Genomic DNA, 14176 nt, shown 5'->3' with positions numbered 1-14176 from the left:
GCAGGTGGGGGCCCTGTCCCCATACACCATGAGGGGGGCATTCCCCATACACCATGTGGGGGTCCTGTCCCGACACAGCAGGTGGGGTCCTGTCCCCATACAGCAGGTGTGGGCCTGTCCCCATACAACAGGTGGGAGCCTGTCCCCATACAGAAGCTGAGGTCCTGTTCCCTTACACCATGTGGGGGTCCTGTCCCCATACAGCAGGTGGGGGTCCTGTCCCCATACAGCAGGTGGGGGCCTGTCCCCATACAGCAGGTGGGGGCCTGTCCACATACAACAGGTGGGAGCCTGTCCCCATACAGCAGGTGAGGTCCTGTTCACTTACACCATGTGGGGGTCCTGTCCCCATACAGCAGGTGGGGGTCCTGTCCCCATACAGCAGGTGGGGGCCTGTCCCCATACAGCAGGTGGGGGCCTGCCCCCATACAGCAGGTGGTGGCCTGTCCCCATACAGCAGGTGGGGGCCTGTCCCCATACAGCAGGTGGGGGTCCTGTCCCCATACAGCAGGTGGGGTCCTGTCCCCATACACCAAGTCTGGGGCCTGTCCCCATACAGCAGGTGGGGTCCTCTCCCCATAAACCATGTGGGGGGCCTGTCCCCATACAGCAGGTGGGGTCCTGTCCCGATACCCCATGTGGGGGGCCTGTCCCCATACAGCAGGTGGGGTCCTGTCCCCATACAGCAGGTGGGGGCCCTGTCCCCATACACCATGAGGGGGGCATTCCCCATACACCATGTCGGGTCCTGTCCCGATACAGCAGGTGGGGTCCTGTCCCCATACAGCAGGTGGGGGCCTGTCCCCATACAACAGGTGGGAGCCTGTCCCCATACAGCAGGTGAGGTCCTGTTCCCTTACACCATGTGGGGGTCCTGTCCCCATACAGCAGGTGGGGGTCCTGTCCCCATACAGCAGGTGGGGGCCTGTCCCCATACAGCAGGTGGGGGCCTGTCCCCATACAGCAGGTGGGGGCCTGTCCCCATACAACAGGTGGGAGCCTGTCCCCATACAGCAGGTGAGGTCCTGTTCACTTACACCATGTGGGGGTCCTGTCCCCATACAGCAGGTGGGGGTCCTGTCCCCATACAGCAGGTGGGGGCCTGTCCCCATACAGCAGGTGGGGGCCTGCCCCCATACAGCAGGTGGTGGCCTGTCCCCATACAGCAGGTGGGGGCCTGTCCCCATACAGCAGGTGGGGGTCCTGTCCCCATACAGCAGGTGGGGTCCTGTCCCCATACACCAAGTCTGGGGCCTGTCCCCATACAGCAGGTGGGGTCCTCTCCCCATAAACCATGTGGGGGGCCTGTCCCCATACAGCAGGTGGGGTCCTGTCCCCATACCCCATGTGGGGGGCCTGTCCCCATACAGCAGGTGGGGGCCCTGTCCCCATACACCATGAGGGGGGCATTCCCCATACACCATGTCGGGTCCTGTCCCGATACAGCAGGTGGGGTCCTGTCCCCATACAACAGGTGGGAGCCTTTCCTTATACAGCAGGTGAGGTCCTGTTCCCTTACACCATGTGGGGGTCCTGTCCCCATACAGCAGGTGGGGGTCCTGTCCCCATACAGCAGGTGGGGGCCTGTCCCCATACAGCAGGTGGGGGCCTGTCCCCATACAGCAGGTGGGGGCCTGTCCCCATACAACAGGTGGGGTCCTGTCCCCATACAGCAGGTGGGGGCCCTGTCCCCATACACCATGAGGGGGGCATTCCCCATACACCATGAGGGGGTCCTGTCCCCATACAGCAGGTGAGGTCCTGTTCCCTTACACCATGTGGGGGTCCTGTCCCCATACAGCAGGTGGGGGTCCTGTCCCCATACAGCAGGTGGGGGCCTGTCCCCATACAGCAGGTGGGGGCCTGTCCCCATACAACAGGTGGGAGCCTGTCCCCATACAGCAGGTGAGGTCCTGTTCACTTACACCATGTGGGGGTCTTGTCCCCATACAGCAGGTGGGGGTCCTGTCCCCATACAGCAGGTGGGGGCCTGTCCCCATACAGCAGGTGGGGTCCTCTCCCCATAAACCATGTGGGGGGCCTGTCCCCATACAGCAGGTGGGGTCCTGTCCCCATACCCCATGTGGGGGGCCTGTCCCCATACAGCAGGTGGGGGCCCTGTCCCCATACACCATGAGGGGGGCATTCCCCATACACCATGTGGGGTCCTGTCCCGATACAGTAGGTGGGGTCCTGTCCCCATACAGCAGGTGGGGGCCTGTCCCCATACAACAGGTGGGAGCCTGTCCCCATACAGCAGGTGAGGTCCTGTTCCCTTACACCATGTGGGGGTCCTGTCCCCATACAGCAGGTGGGGGTCCTGTCCCCATACAGCAGGTGGGGGTCCTGTCCCCATACAGCAGGTGGGGGTCCTGTCCCCATACAGCATGTGGGGTCCTGTCCCAAATACACCATGTCTGGGGCCTGTCCCTATACAGCAGGTGGGGTCCTCTCCCCATACACCATGTGGGGGGCCTGTCCCCATACAGCAGGTGGGGTCCTGTCCCCATACCCCACGTGGGGGGCCTGTCCCCATACAGCAGGTGGGGTCCTGTCCCCATACAGCAGGTGGGGGCCTGTCCCCATACAACAGGTGGGAGCCTGTCCCCATACAGCAGGTGAGGTCCTGTTCCCTTACACAATGTAGGGGGTCCTGTCCCCATACAGCAGGTGGGGGTCCTGACCCCATACAGCAGGTGGGGGCCTGTCCCCATACAACAGGTGGGGGCCTGTCCCCATACAGCAGGTGGGGGCCTGTCCCCATACAACAGGTGGGAGCCTGTCCCCATACAGCAGGTGAGGTCCTGTTCCCTTACACCATGTGGGGTCCTGTCCCCATACAGCAGGTGGGGGTCCTGTCCCCATACAGCAGGTGGGGGCCTGTCCCCATACAGCAGGTGGGGGCCTGCCCCCATACAGCAAGTGGTGGCCTGTCCCCATACAGCAGGTGGGGGCCTGTCCCCATACAGCAGGTGGGGGTCCTGTCCCGATACAGCAGGTGGGGTCCTGTCCCCATACACCATGTCTGGGGCCTGTCCCCATACAGCAGGTGGGGTCCTGTCCCCATACCCCATGTGGGGGGCCTGTCCCCTTACAGCAGGTGGGGTCCTGTCCCCATACAGCAGGTGGGGGCCCTGTCCCCATACAGCAGGTGAGGTCCTGTTCACTTACACCATGTGGGGGTCCTGTCCCCATACAGCAGGTGGGGGTCCTGTCCTCATACAGCAGGTGGGGGCCTGTCCCCATACAGCAGGTGGGGGCCTGCCCCCATACAGCAGGTGGGGTCCTCTCCCCATAAACCATGTGGGGGGCCTGTCCCCATACAGCAGGTGGGGTCCTGTCCCCATACCCCATGTGGGGGGCCTGTCCCCATACAGCAGGTGGGGGCCCTGTCCCCATACACCATGAGGGGGGCATTCCCCATACACCATGTGGGGTCCTGTCCCGATACAGTAGGTTGGGTTCTGTCCCCATACAGCAGGTGGGGGCCTGTCCCCATACAACAGGTGGGAGCCTGTCCCCATACAGCAGGTGAGGTCCTGTTCCCTTACACCATGTGGAGGTCCTGTCCCCATACAGCAGGTGGGGGTCCTGTCCCCATACAGCAGGTGGGGGCCTGTCCCCATACAGCAGGTGGGGGCCTGTCCCAATACAACAGGTGGGAGCCTGTCCCCATACAGCAGGTGAGGTCCTGTTCCCTTACACCAAGTGGGGGTCCTGTCCCCATACAGCAGGTGGGGGTCCTGTCCCCATACAGCAGGTGGGGGCCTGCCCCCATACAGCAGGTGGTGGCCTGTCCCCATACAGCAGGTGGGGGCCTGTCCCCATACAGCAGGTGGGGGTCCTGTCCCCATACAGCATGTGGAGTCCTGTCCCAAATACACCATGTCTGGGGCCTGTCCCTATACAGCAGGTGGGGTCCTCTCCCCATACACCATGTGGGGGGCCTGTCCCCATACAGCAGGTGGGGTCCTGTCCCCATACCCCACGTGGGGGGCCTGTCCCCATACAGCAGGTGGGGTCCTGTCCCCATACAGCAGGTGGGGCCTGTCCCCATACAACAGGTGGGAGCCTGTCCCCATACAGCAGGTGAGGTCCTGTTCCCTTACACAATGTAGGGGGTCCTGTCCCCATACAGCAGGTGGGGGTCCTGACCCCATACAGCAGGTGGGGGCCTGTCCCCATACAGCAGGTGGGTTTCTGTCCCCATACACCATGAGGGGGGCATTCCCCATACACCATGTGGGGGTCCTGTCCCGACACAGCAGGTGGGGTCCTGTCCCCATACAGCAGGTGTGGGCCTGTCCCCATACAACAGGTGGGAGCCTGTCCCCATACAGAAGCTGAGGTCCTGTTCCCTTACACCATGTGGGGGTCCTGTCCCCATACAGCAGGTGGGGGTCCTGTCCCCATACAGCAGGTGGGGGCCTGTCCCCATACAGCAGGTGGGGGCCTGTCCACATACAACAGGTGGGAGCCTGTCCCCATACAGCAGGTGAGGTCCTGTTCACTTACACCATGTGGGGGTCCTGTCCCCATACAGCAGGTGGGGGTCCTGTCCCCATACAGCAGGTGGGGGCCTGTCCCCATACAGCAGGTGGGGGCCTGCCCCCATACAGCAGGTGGTGGCCTGTCCCCATACAGCAGGTGGGGGCCTGTCCCCATACAGCAGGTGGGGGTCCTGTCCCCATACAGCAGGTGGGGTCCTGTCCCCATACACCAAGTCTGGGGCCTGTCCCCATACAGCAGGTGGGGTCCTCTCCCCATAAACCATGTGGGGGGCCTGTCCCCATACAGCAGGTGGGGTCCTGTCCCCATACCCCATGTGGGGGGCCTGTCCCCATACAGCAGGTGGGGTCCTGTCCCCATACAGCAGGTGGGGGCCCTGTCCCCATACACCATGAGGGGGGCATTCCCCATACACCCTGTCCACATACAACAGGTGGGAGCCTGTCCCCATACAGCAGGTGAGGTCCTGTTCACTTACACCATGTGGGGGTCCTGTCCCCATACAGCAGGTGGGGGTCCTGTCCCCATACAGCAGGTGGGGGCCTGTCCCCATACAGCAGGTGGGGGCCTGCCCCCATACAGCAGGTGGTGGCCTGTCCCCATACAGCAGGTGGGGGCCTGTCCCCATACAGCAGGTGGGGGTCCTGTCCCCATACAGCAGGTGGGGTCCTGTCCCCATACACCAAGTCTGGGGCCTGTCCCCATACAGCAGGTGGGGTCCTCTCCCCATAAACCATGTGGGGGGCCTGTCCCCATACAGCAGGTGGGGTCCTGTCCCCATACCCCATGTGGGGGGCCTGTCCCCATACAGCAGGTGGGGTCCTGTCCCCATACAGCAGGTGGGGGCCCTGTCCCCATACACCATGAGGGGGGCATTCCCCATAAACCATGTCGGGTCCTGTCCCGATACAGCAGGTGGGGTCCTGTCCCCATACAGCAGGTTGGGGCCTGTCCCCATACAACAGGTGGGAGCCTGTCCCCATACAGCAGGTGAGGTCCTGTTCCCTTACACCATGTGGGGGTCCTGTCCCCATACAGCAGGTGGGGGTCCTGTCCCCATACAGCAGGTGGGGGCCTGTCCCCATACAGCAGGTGGGGGCCTGTCCCCATACAGCAGGTGGGGGCCCTGTCCCCATACAGCATGAGGGGGGCATTCCCCATACACCATGAGAGGGTCCTGTCCCGATACAGCAGGTGGGGGCCCTGTCCCCATACACCATGAGGGGGGCATTCCCCATACACCATGTGGGGGTCCTGTCCCGACACAGCAGGTGGGGTCCTGTCCCCATACAGCAGGTGTGGGCCTGTCCCCATACAACAGGTGGGAGCCTGTCCCCATACAGAAGCTGAGGTCCTGTTCCCTTACACAATGTAGGGGGTCCTGTCCCCATACAGCAGGTAGGGGTCCTGACCCCATACAGCAGGTGGGGGCCTGTCCCCATACAACAGGTGGGGGCCTGTCCCCATACAGCAGGTGGGGGCCTGTCCCCATACAACAGGTGGGAGCCTGTCCCCATACAGCAGGTGAGGTCCTGTTCCCTTACACCATGTGGGGTCGTGTCCCCATACAGCAGGTGGGGGTCCTGTCCCCATACAGCAGGTGGGGGCCTGTCCCCATACAGCAGGTGGGGGCCTGCCCCCATACAGCAAGTGGTGGCCTGTCCCCATACAGCAGGTGGGGGCCTGTCCCCATACAGCAGGTGGGGGTCCTGTCCCGATACAGCAGGTGGGGTCCTGTCCCCATACACCATGTCTGGGGCCTGTCCCCATACAGCAGGTGGGGTCCTGTCCCCATACCCCATGTGGGGGGCCTGTCCCCTTACAGCAGGTGGGGTCCTGTCCCCATACAGCAGGTGGGGGCCCTGTCCCCATACAGCAGGTGAGGTCCTGTTCACTTACACCATGTGGGGGTCCTGTCCCCATACAGCAGGTGGGGGTCCTGTCCTCATACAGCAGGTGGGGGCCTGTCCCCATACAGCAGGTGGGGGCCTGCCCCCATACAGCAGGTGGGGTCCTCTCCCCATAAACCATGTGGGGGGCCTGTCCCCATACAGCAGGTGGGGTCCTGTCCCCATACCCCATGTGGGGGGCCTGTCCCCATACAGCAGGTGGGGGCCCTGTCCCCATACACCATGAGGGGGGCATTCCCCATACACCATGTGGGGTCCTGTCCCGATACAGTAGGTTGGGTTCTGTCCCCATACAGCAGGTGGGGGCCTGTCCCCATACAACAGGTGGGAGCCTGTCCCCATACAGCAGGTGAGGTCCTGTTCCCTTACACCATGTGGAGGTCCTGTCCCCATACAGCAGGTGGGGGTCCTGTCCCCATACAGCAGGTGGGGGCCTGTCCCCATACAGCAGGTGGGGGCCTGTCCCAATACAACAGGTGGGAGCCTGTCCCCATACAGCAGGTGAGGTCCTGTTCCCTTACACCAAGTGGGGGTCCTGTCCCCATACAGCAGGTGGGGGTCCTGTCCCCATACAGCAGGTGGGGGCCTGCCCCCATACAGCAGGTGGTGGCCTGTCCCCATACAGCAGGTGGGGGCCTGTCCCCATACAGCAGGTGGGGGTCCTGTCCCCATACAGCATGTGGAGTCCTGTCCCAAATACACCATGTCTGGGGCCTGTCCCTATACATCAGGTGGGGTCCTCTCCCCATACACCATGTGGGGGGCCTGTCCCCATACAGCAGGTGGGGTCCTGTCCCCATACCCCACGTGGGGGGCCTGTCCCCATACAGCAGGTGGGGTCCTGTCCCCATACAGCAGGTGGGGCCTGTCCCCATACAACAGGTGGGAGCCTGTCCCCATACAGCAGGTGAGGTCCTGTTCCCTTACACAATGTAGGGGGTCCTGTCCCCATACAGCAGGTGGGGGTCCTGACCCCATACAGCAGGTGGGGGCCTGTCCCCATACAGCAGGTGGGGGCCTGTCCCCATACACCATGAGGGGGGCCTGTCCCCATACACCATGAGGGGGTCCTGTCCCGATACAGCAGGTGGGGGCCCTGTCCCCATACACCATGAGGGGGGCATTCCCCATACACCATGTGGGGGTCCTGTCCCGACACAGCAGGTGGGGTCCTGTCCCCATACAGCAGGTGTGGGCCTGTCCCCATACAACAGGTGGGAGCCTGTCCCCATACAGAAGCTGAGGTCCTGTTCCCTTACACCATGTGGGGGTCCTGTCCCCATACAGCAGGTGGGGGTCCTGTCCCCATACAGCAGGTGGGGGCCTGTCCCCATACAGCAGGTGGGGGCCTGTCCACATACAACAGGTGGGAGCCTGTCCCCATACAGCAGGTGAGGTCCTGTTCACTTACACCATGTGGGGGTCCTGTCCCCATACAGCAGGTGGGGGTCCTGTCCCCATACAGCAGGTGGGGGCCTGTCCCCATACAGCAGGTGGGGGCCTGCCCCCATACAGCAGGTGGTGGCCTGTCCCCATACAGCAGGTGGGGGCCTGTCCCCATACAGCAGGTGGGGGCCCTGTCCCCATACAGCAGGTGGGGTCCTGTCCCCATACACCAAGTCTGGGGCCTGTCCCCATACAGCAGGTGGGGTCCTCTCCCCATAAACCATGTGGGGGGCCTGTCCCCATACAGCAGGTGGGGTCCTGTCCCCATACCCCATGTGGGGGGCCTGTCCCCATACAGCAGGTGGGGTCCTGTCCCCATACAGCAGGTGGGGGCCCTGTCCCCATACACCATGAGGGGGGCATTCCCCATACACCATGTCGGGTCCTGTCCCGATACAGCAGGTGGGGTCCTGTCCCCATACAGCAGGTGGGGGCCTGTCCCCATACAACAGGTGGGAGCCTGTCCCCATACAGCAGGTGAGGTCCTGTTCCCTTACAGCAGGTGGGGGCCTGTCCCCATACAGCAGGTGGGGGCCCTGTCCCCATACACCATGAGGGGGGCATTCCCCATACACCATGAGAGGGTCCTGTCCCGATACAGCAGGTGGGGGCCCTGTCCCCATACACCATGTGGGGGGCCTGTCCCCATACAGCAGGTGGGGGCCCTGTCCCCATACACCATGAGGGGGGCATTCCCCATACACCATGTCGGGTCCTGTCCCGATACAGCAGGTGGGGTCCTGTCCCCATACAACAGGTGGGAGCCTGTCCTTATACAGCAGGTGAGGTCCTGTTCCCTTACACCATGTGGGGGTCCTGTCCCCATACAGCAGGTGGGGGTCCTGTCCCCATACAGCAGGTGGGGGCCTGTCCCCATACAGCAGGTGGGGGCCTGTCCCCATACAGCAGGTGGGGGCCTGTCCCCATACAACAGGTGGGGTCCTGTCCCCATACAGCAGGTGGGGGCCCTGTCCCCATACACCATGAGGGGGGCATTCCCCATACACCATGAGGGGGTCCTGTCCCCATACAGCAGGTGAGGTCCTGTTCCCTTACACCATGTGGGGGTCCTGTCCCCATACAGCAGGTGGGGGTCCTGTCCCCATACAGCAGGTGGGGGCCTGTCCCCATACAGCAGGTGGGGGCCTGTCCCCATACAACAGGTGGGAGCCTGTCCCCATACAGCAGGTGAGGTCCTGTTCACTTACACCATGTGGGGGTCTTGTCCCCATACAGCAGGTGGGGGTCCTGTCCCCATACAGCAGGTGGGGGCCTGTCCCCATACAGCAGGTGGGGTCCTCTCCCCATAAACCATGTGGGGGGCCTGTCCCCATACAGCAGGTGGGGTCCTGTCCCCATACCCCATGTGGGGGGCCTGTCCCCATACAGCAGGTGGGGGCCCTGTCCCCATACACCATGAGGGGGGCATTCCCCATACACCATGTGGGGTCCTGTCCCGATACAGTAGGTGGGGTCCTGTCCCCATACAGCAGGTGGGGGCCTGTCCCCATACAACAGGTGGGAGCCTGTCCCCATACAGCAGGTGAGGTCCTGTTCCCTTACACCATGTGGGGGTCCTGTCCCCATACAGCAGGTGGGGGTCCTGTCCCCATACAGCAGGTGGGGGTCCTGTCCCCATACAGCAGGTGGGGGCCTGTCCCAATACAACAGGTGGGAGCCTGTCCCCATACAGCAGGTGAGGTCCTGTTACCTTACACCAAGTGGGGGTCCTGTCCCCATACAGCAGGTGGGGGCCTGCCCCCATACAGCAGGTGGTGGCCTGTCCCCATACAGCAGGTGGGGGCCTGTCCCCATACAGCAGGTGGGGGTCCTGTCCCCATACAGCATGTGGGGTCCTGTCCCAAATACACCATGTCTGGGGCCTGTCCCTATACAGCAGGTGGGGTCCTCTCCCCATACACCATGTGGGGGGCCTGTCCCCATACAGCAGGTGGGGTCCTGTCCCCATACCCCACGTGGGGGGCCTGTCCCCATACAGCAGGTGGGGTCCTGTCCCCATACAGCAGGTGGGGGCCTGTCCCCATACAACAGGTGGGAGCCTGTCCCCATACAGCAGGTGAGGTCCTGTTCCCTTACACAATGTAGGGGGTCCTGTCCCCATACAGCAGGTGGGGGTCCTGACCCCATACAGCAGGTGGGGTCCTGTCCCCATACAACAGGTGGGGGCCTGTCCCCATACAGCAGGTGGGGGCCTGTCCCCATACAACAGGTGGGAGCCTGTCCCCATACAGCAGGTGAGGTCCTGTTCCCTTACACCATGTGGGGTCCTGTCCCCATACAGCAGGTGGGGGTCCTGTCCCCATACAGCAGGTGGGGGCCTGTCCCCATACAGCAGGTGGGGGCCTGCCCCCATACAGCAAGTGGTGGCCTGTCCCCATACAGCAGGTGGGGGCCTGTCCCCATACAGCAGGTGGGGGTCCTGTCCCGATACAGCAGGTGGGGTCCTGTCCCCATACACCATGTCTGGGGCCTGTCCCCATACAGCAGGTGGGGTCCTGTCCCCATACCCCATGTGGGGGGCCTGTCCCCTTACAGCAGGTGGGGTCCTGTCCCCATACAGCAGGTGGGGGCCCTGTCCCCATACAGCAGGTGAGGTCCTGTTCACTTACACCATGTGGGGGTCCTGTCCCCATACAGCAGGTGGGGGTCCTGTCCTCATACAGCAGGTGGGGGCCTGTCCCCATACAGCAGGTGGGGGCCTGCCCCCATACAGCAGGTGGGGTCCTCTCCCCATAAACCATGTGGGGGGCCTGTCCCCATACAGCAGGTGGGGTCCTGTCCCCATACCCCATGTGGGGGGCCTGTCCCCATACAGCAGGTGGGGGCCCTGTCCCCATACACCATGAGGGGGGCATTCCCCATACACCATGTCGGGTCCTGTCCCGATACAGCAGGTGGGGTCCTGTCCCCATACAGCAGGTGGGGGCCTGTCCCCATACAGCAGGTGGGGGCCTGTCCCAATTCAACAGGTGGGAGCCTGTCCCCATACAGCAGGTGAGGTCCTGTTCCCTTACACCAAGTGGGGGTCCTGTCCCCATACAGCAGGTGGGGGTCCTGTCCCCATACAGCAGGTGGGGGCCTGCCCCCATACAGCAGGTGGTGGCCTGTCCCCATACAGCAGGTGGGGGCCTGTCCCCATACAGCAGGTGGGGGTCCTGTCCCCATACAGCATGTGGAGTCCTGTCCCAAATACACCATGTCTGGGGCCTGTCCCTATACAGCAGGTGGGGTCCTCTCCCCATACACCATGTGGGGGGCCTGTCCCCATACCCCACGTGGGGGGGCCTGTCCCCATACAGCAGGTGGGGTCCTGTCCCCATACAGCAGGTGGGGCCTGTCCCCATACAACAGGTGGGAGCCTGTCCCCATACAGCAGGTGAGGTCCTGTTCCCTTACACAATGTAGGGGGTCCTGTCCCCATACAGCAGGTGGGGGTCCTGACCCCATACAGCAGGTGGGGGCCTGTCCCCATACAGCAGGTGGGGGCCTGTCCCCATACAGCAGGTGGGGGCCTGTCCCCATACAACAGGTGGGAGCCTGTCCCCATACAGCAGGTGAGGTCCTGTTCCCTTACACCATGTGGGGGTCCTGTCCCCATACAGCAGGTGGGGGTCCTGTCCCCATACAGCAGGTGGGGGCCTGTCCCCATACAGCAGGTGGGGGCCTGCCCCCATACAGCAAGTGGTGGCCTGTCCCCATACAGCAGGTGGGGGCCTGTCCCCATACAGCAGGTGGGGGTCCTGTCCCCATACAGCAGGTGGGGTCCTGTCCCCATACACCATGTCTGGGGCCTGTCCCCATACAGCAGGTGGGGTCCTCTCCCCATACACCATGTGGGGGCCTGTCTCCATACAGCAGGTGGGGGCCTGTCCCCATACAACAGGTGGGAGCCTGTCCCCATACAGCAGGTGAGGTCCTGTTCACTTACACCATGTGGGGGTCCTGTCCCCATACAGCAGGTGGGGGTCCTGTCCCCATACAGCAGGTGGGGGCCTGTCCCCATACAGCAGGTGGGGGCCTGCCCCCATACAGCAGGTGGTGTTCTGTCCCCATACAGCAGGTGGGGGCCTGTCCCCATACAGCAGGTGGGGGTCCTGTCCCCATACAACAGGTGGGGTCCTGTCCCCATACACCAAGTCTGGGGCCTGTCCCCATACAGCAGGTGGGGTCCTCTCCCCATAAACCATGTGGGGGGCCTGTCCCCATACAGCAGGTGGGGTCCTGACCCCATACCCCATGTGGGGGGCCTGTCCCCATACAGCAGGTGGGGTCCTGTCCCCATACAGCAGGTGGGGGCCCTGTCCCCATACACCATGAGGGGGGCATTCCCCATACACCATGTCGGGTCCTGTCCCGATACAGCAGGTGGGGTCCTGTCCCCATACAGCAGGTGGGGGCCTGTCCCCATACAACAGGTGGGAGCCTGTCCCCATACAGCAGGTGAGGTCCTGTTCCCTTACACCATGTGGGGGTCCTGTCCCCATACAGCAGGTGGGGGTCCTGTCCCCATACAGCAGGTGGGGGCCTGTCCCCATACAGCAGGTGGGGGCCTGTCCCCATACAGCAGGTGGGGGCCTGTCCCCATACAACAGGTGGGGTCCTGTCCCCATACAGCAGGTGGGGGCCCTGTCCCCATACACCATGAGGGGGGCATTCCCCATACACCATGAGGGGGTCCTGTCCCCGATACAGCAGGTGGGGTCCTGTTCCCATACAGCTGTTGTGGTTCTGTCCCCATACAACAGGTGGGAGCCTGTCCCCATACAGCAGGTGAGGTCCTGTTCCCTTACACCATGGGGGGGTCCTGTCCCCATACAGCAGGTGGGGGTCCTGTCCCCATACAGCAGGTGGGGGCCTGTCCCCATACAGCAGGTGGGGGCCTGTCCCCATACAACAGGTGGGAGCCTGTCCCCATACAGCAGGTGAGGTCCTGTTCACTTACACCATGTGGGGGTCTTGTCCCCATACAGCAGGTGGGGGTCCTGTCCCCATACAGCAGGTGGGGGCCTGTCCACATACAGCAGGTGGGGTCCTCTCCCCATAAACCATGTGGGGGGCCTGTCCCCATACAGCAGGTGGGGTCCTGTCCCCATACCCCATGTGGGGGGCCTGTCCCCATACAGCAGGTGGGGGCCCTGTCCCCATACACCATGAGGGGGGCATTCCCCATACACCATGTGGGGTCCTGTCCCGATACAGTAGGTGGGGTCCTGTCCCCATACAGCAGGTGGGGGCCTGTCCCCATACAACAGGTGGGAGCCTGTCCCCATACAGCAGGTGAGGTCCTGTTCCCTTACACCATGTGGGGGTCCTGTCCCCATACAGCAGGTGGGGGTCCTGTCCCCATACAGCAGGTGGGGGCCTGTCCCCATACAGCAGGTGGGGGCCTGTCCCAATACAAAAGGTGGGAGCCTGTCCCCATACAGCAGGTGAGGTCCTGTTCCCTTACACCAAGTGGGGGTCCTGTCCCCATACAGCAGGTGGGGGTCCTGTCCCCATACAGCAGGTGGGGGCCTGCCCCCATACAGCAGGTGGTGGCCTGTCCCCATACAGCAGGTGGGGGCCTGTCCCCATACAGCAGGTGGGGGTCCTGTCCCCATACAGCATGTGGGGTCCTGTCCCAAATACACCATGTCTGGGGCCTGTCCCTATACAGCAGGTGGGGTCATCTCCCCATACACCATGTGGGGGGCCTGTCCCCATACAGCAGGTGGGGTCCTGTCCCCATACCCCACGTGGGGGGCCTGTCCCCATACAGCAGGTGGGGTCCTGTCCCCATACAGCAGGTGGGGGCCTGTCCCCATACAACAGGTGGGAGCCTGTCCCCATACAGCAGGTGAGGTCCTGTTCCCTTACACAATGTAGGGGGTCCTGTCCCCATACAGCAGGTGGGGGTCCTGACCCCATACAGCAGGTGGGGGCCTGTCCCCATACAACAGGTGGGGGCCTGTCCCCATACAGCAGGTGGGGGCCTGTCCCCATACAACAGGTGGGAGCCTGTCCCCATACAGCAGGTGAGGTCCTGTTCCCTTACACCATGTGGGGGTCCTGTCCCCATACAGCAGGTGGGTGTCCTGTCCCCATACAGCAGGTGGGGGCCTGTCCCCATACAGCAGGTGGGGGCCTGCCCCCATACAGCAAGTGGTGGCCTGTCCCCATACAGCAGGTGGGGTCCTGTCCCCATACACCATGTCTGGGGCCTGTCCCCATACAGCAGGTGGGGTCCTCTCCCCATACACCATGTGGGGGCCTGTCCCCATACAGCAGGTGGGGGCCTGTCCCCATACAAC

This window comes from Salvelinus fontinalis, unplaced genomic scaffold (assembly GCF_029448725.1).
Source record: "Salvelinus fontinalis isolate EN_2023a unplaced genomic scaffold, ASM2944872v1 scaffold_0132, whole genome shotgun sequence".
Taxonomy (NCBI): domain Eukaryota; kingdom Metazoa; phylum Chordata; class Actinopteri; order Salmoniformes; family Salmonidae; genus Salvelinus; species Salvelinus fontinalis.
The sequence above is the reverse complement of the archived record's forward strand: the minus strand, read 5'-3'. Positions refer to the sequence as shown.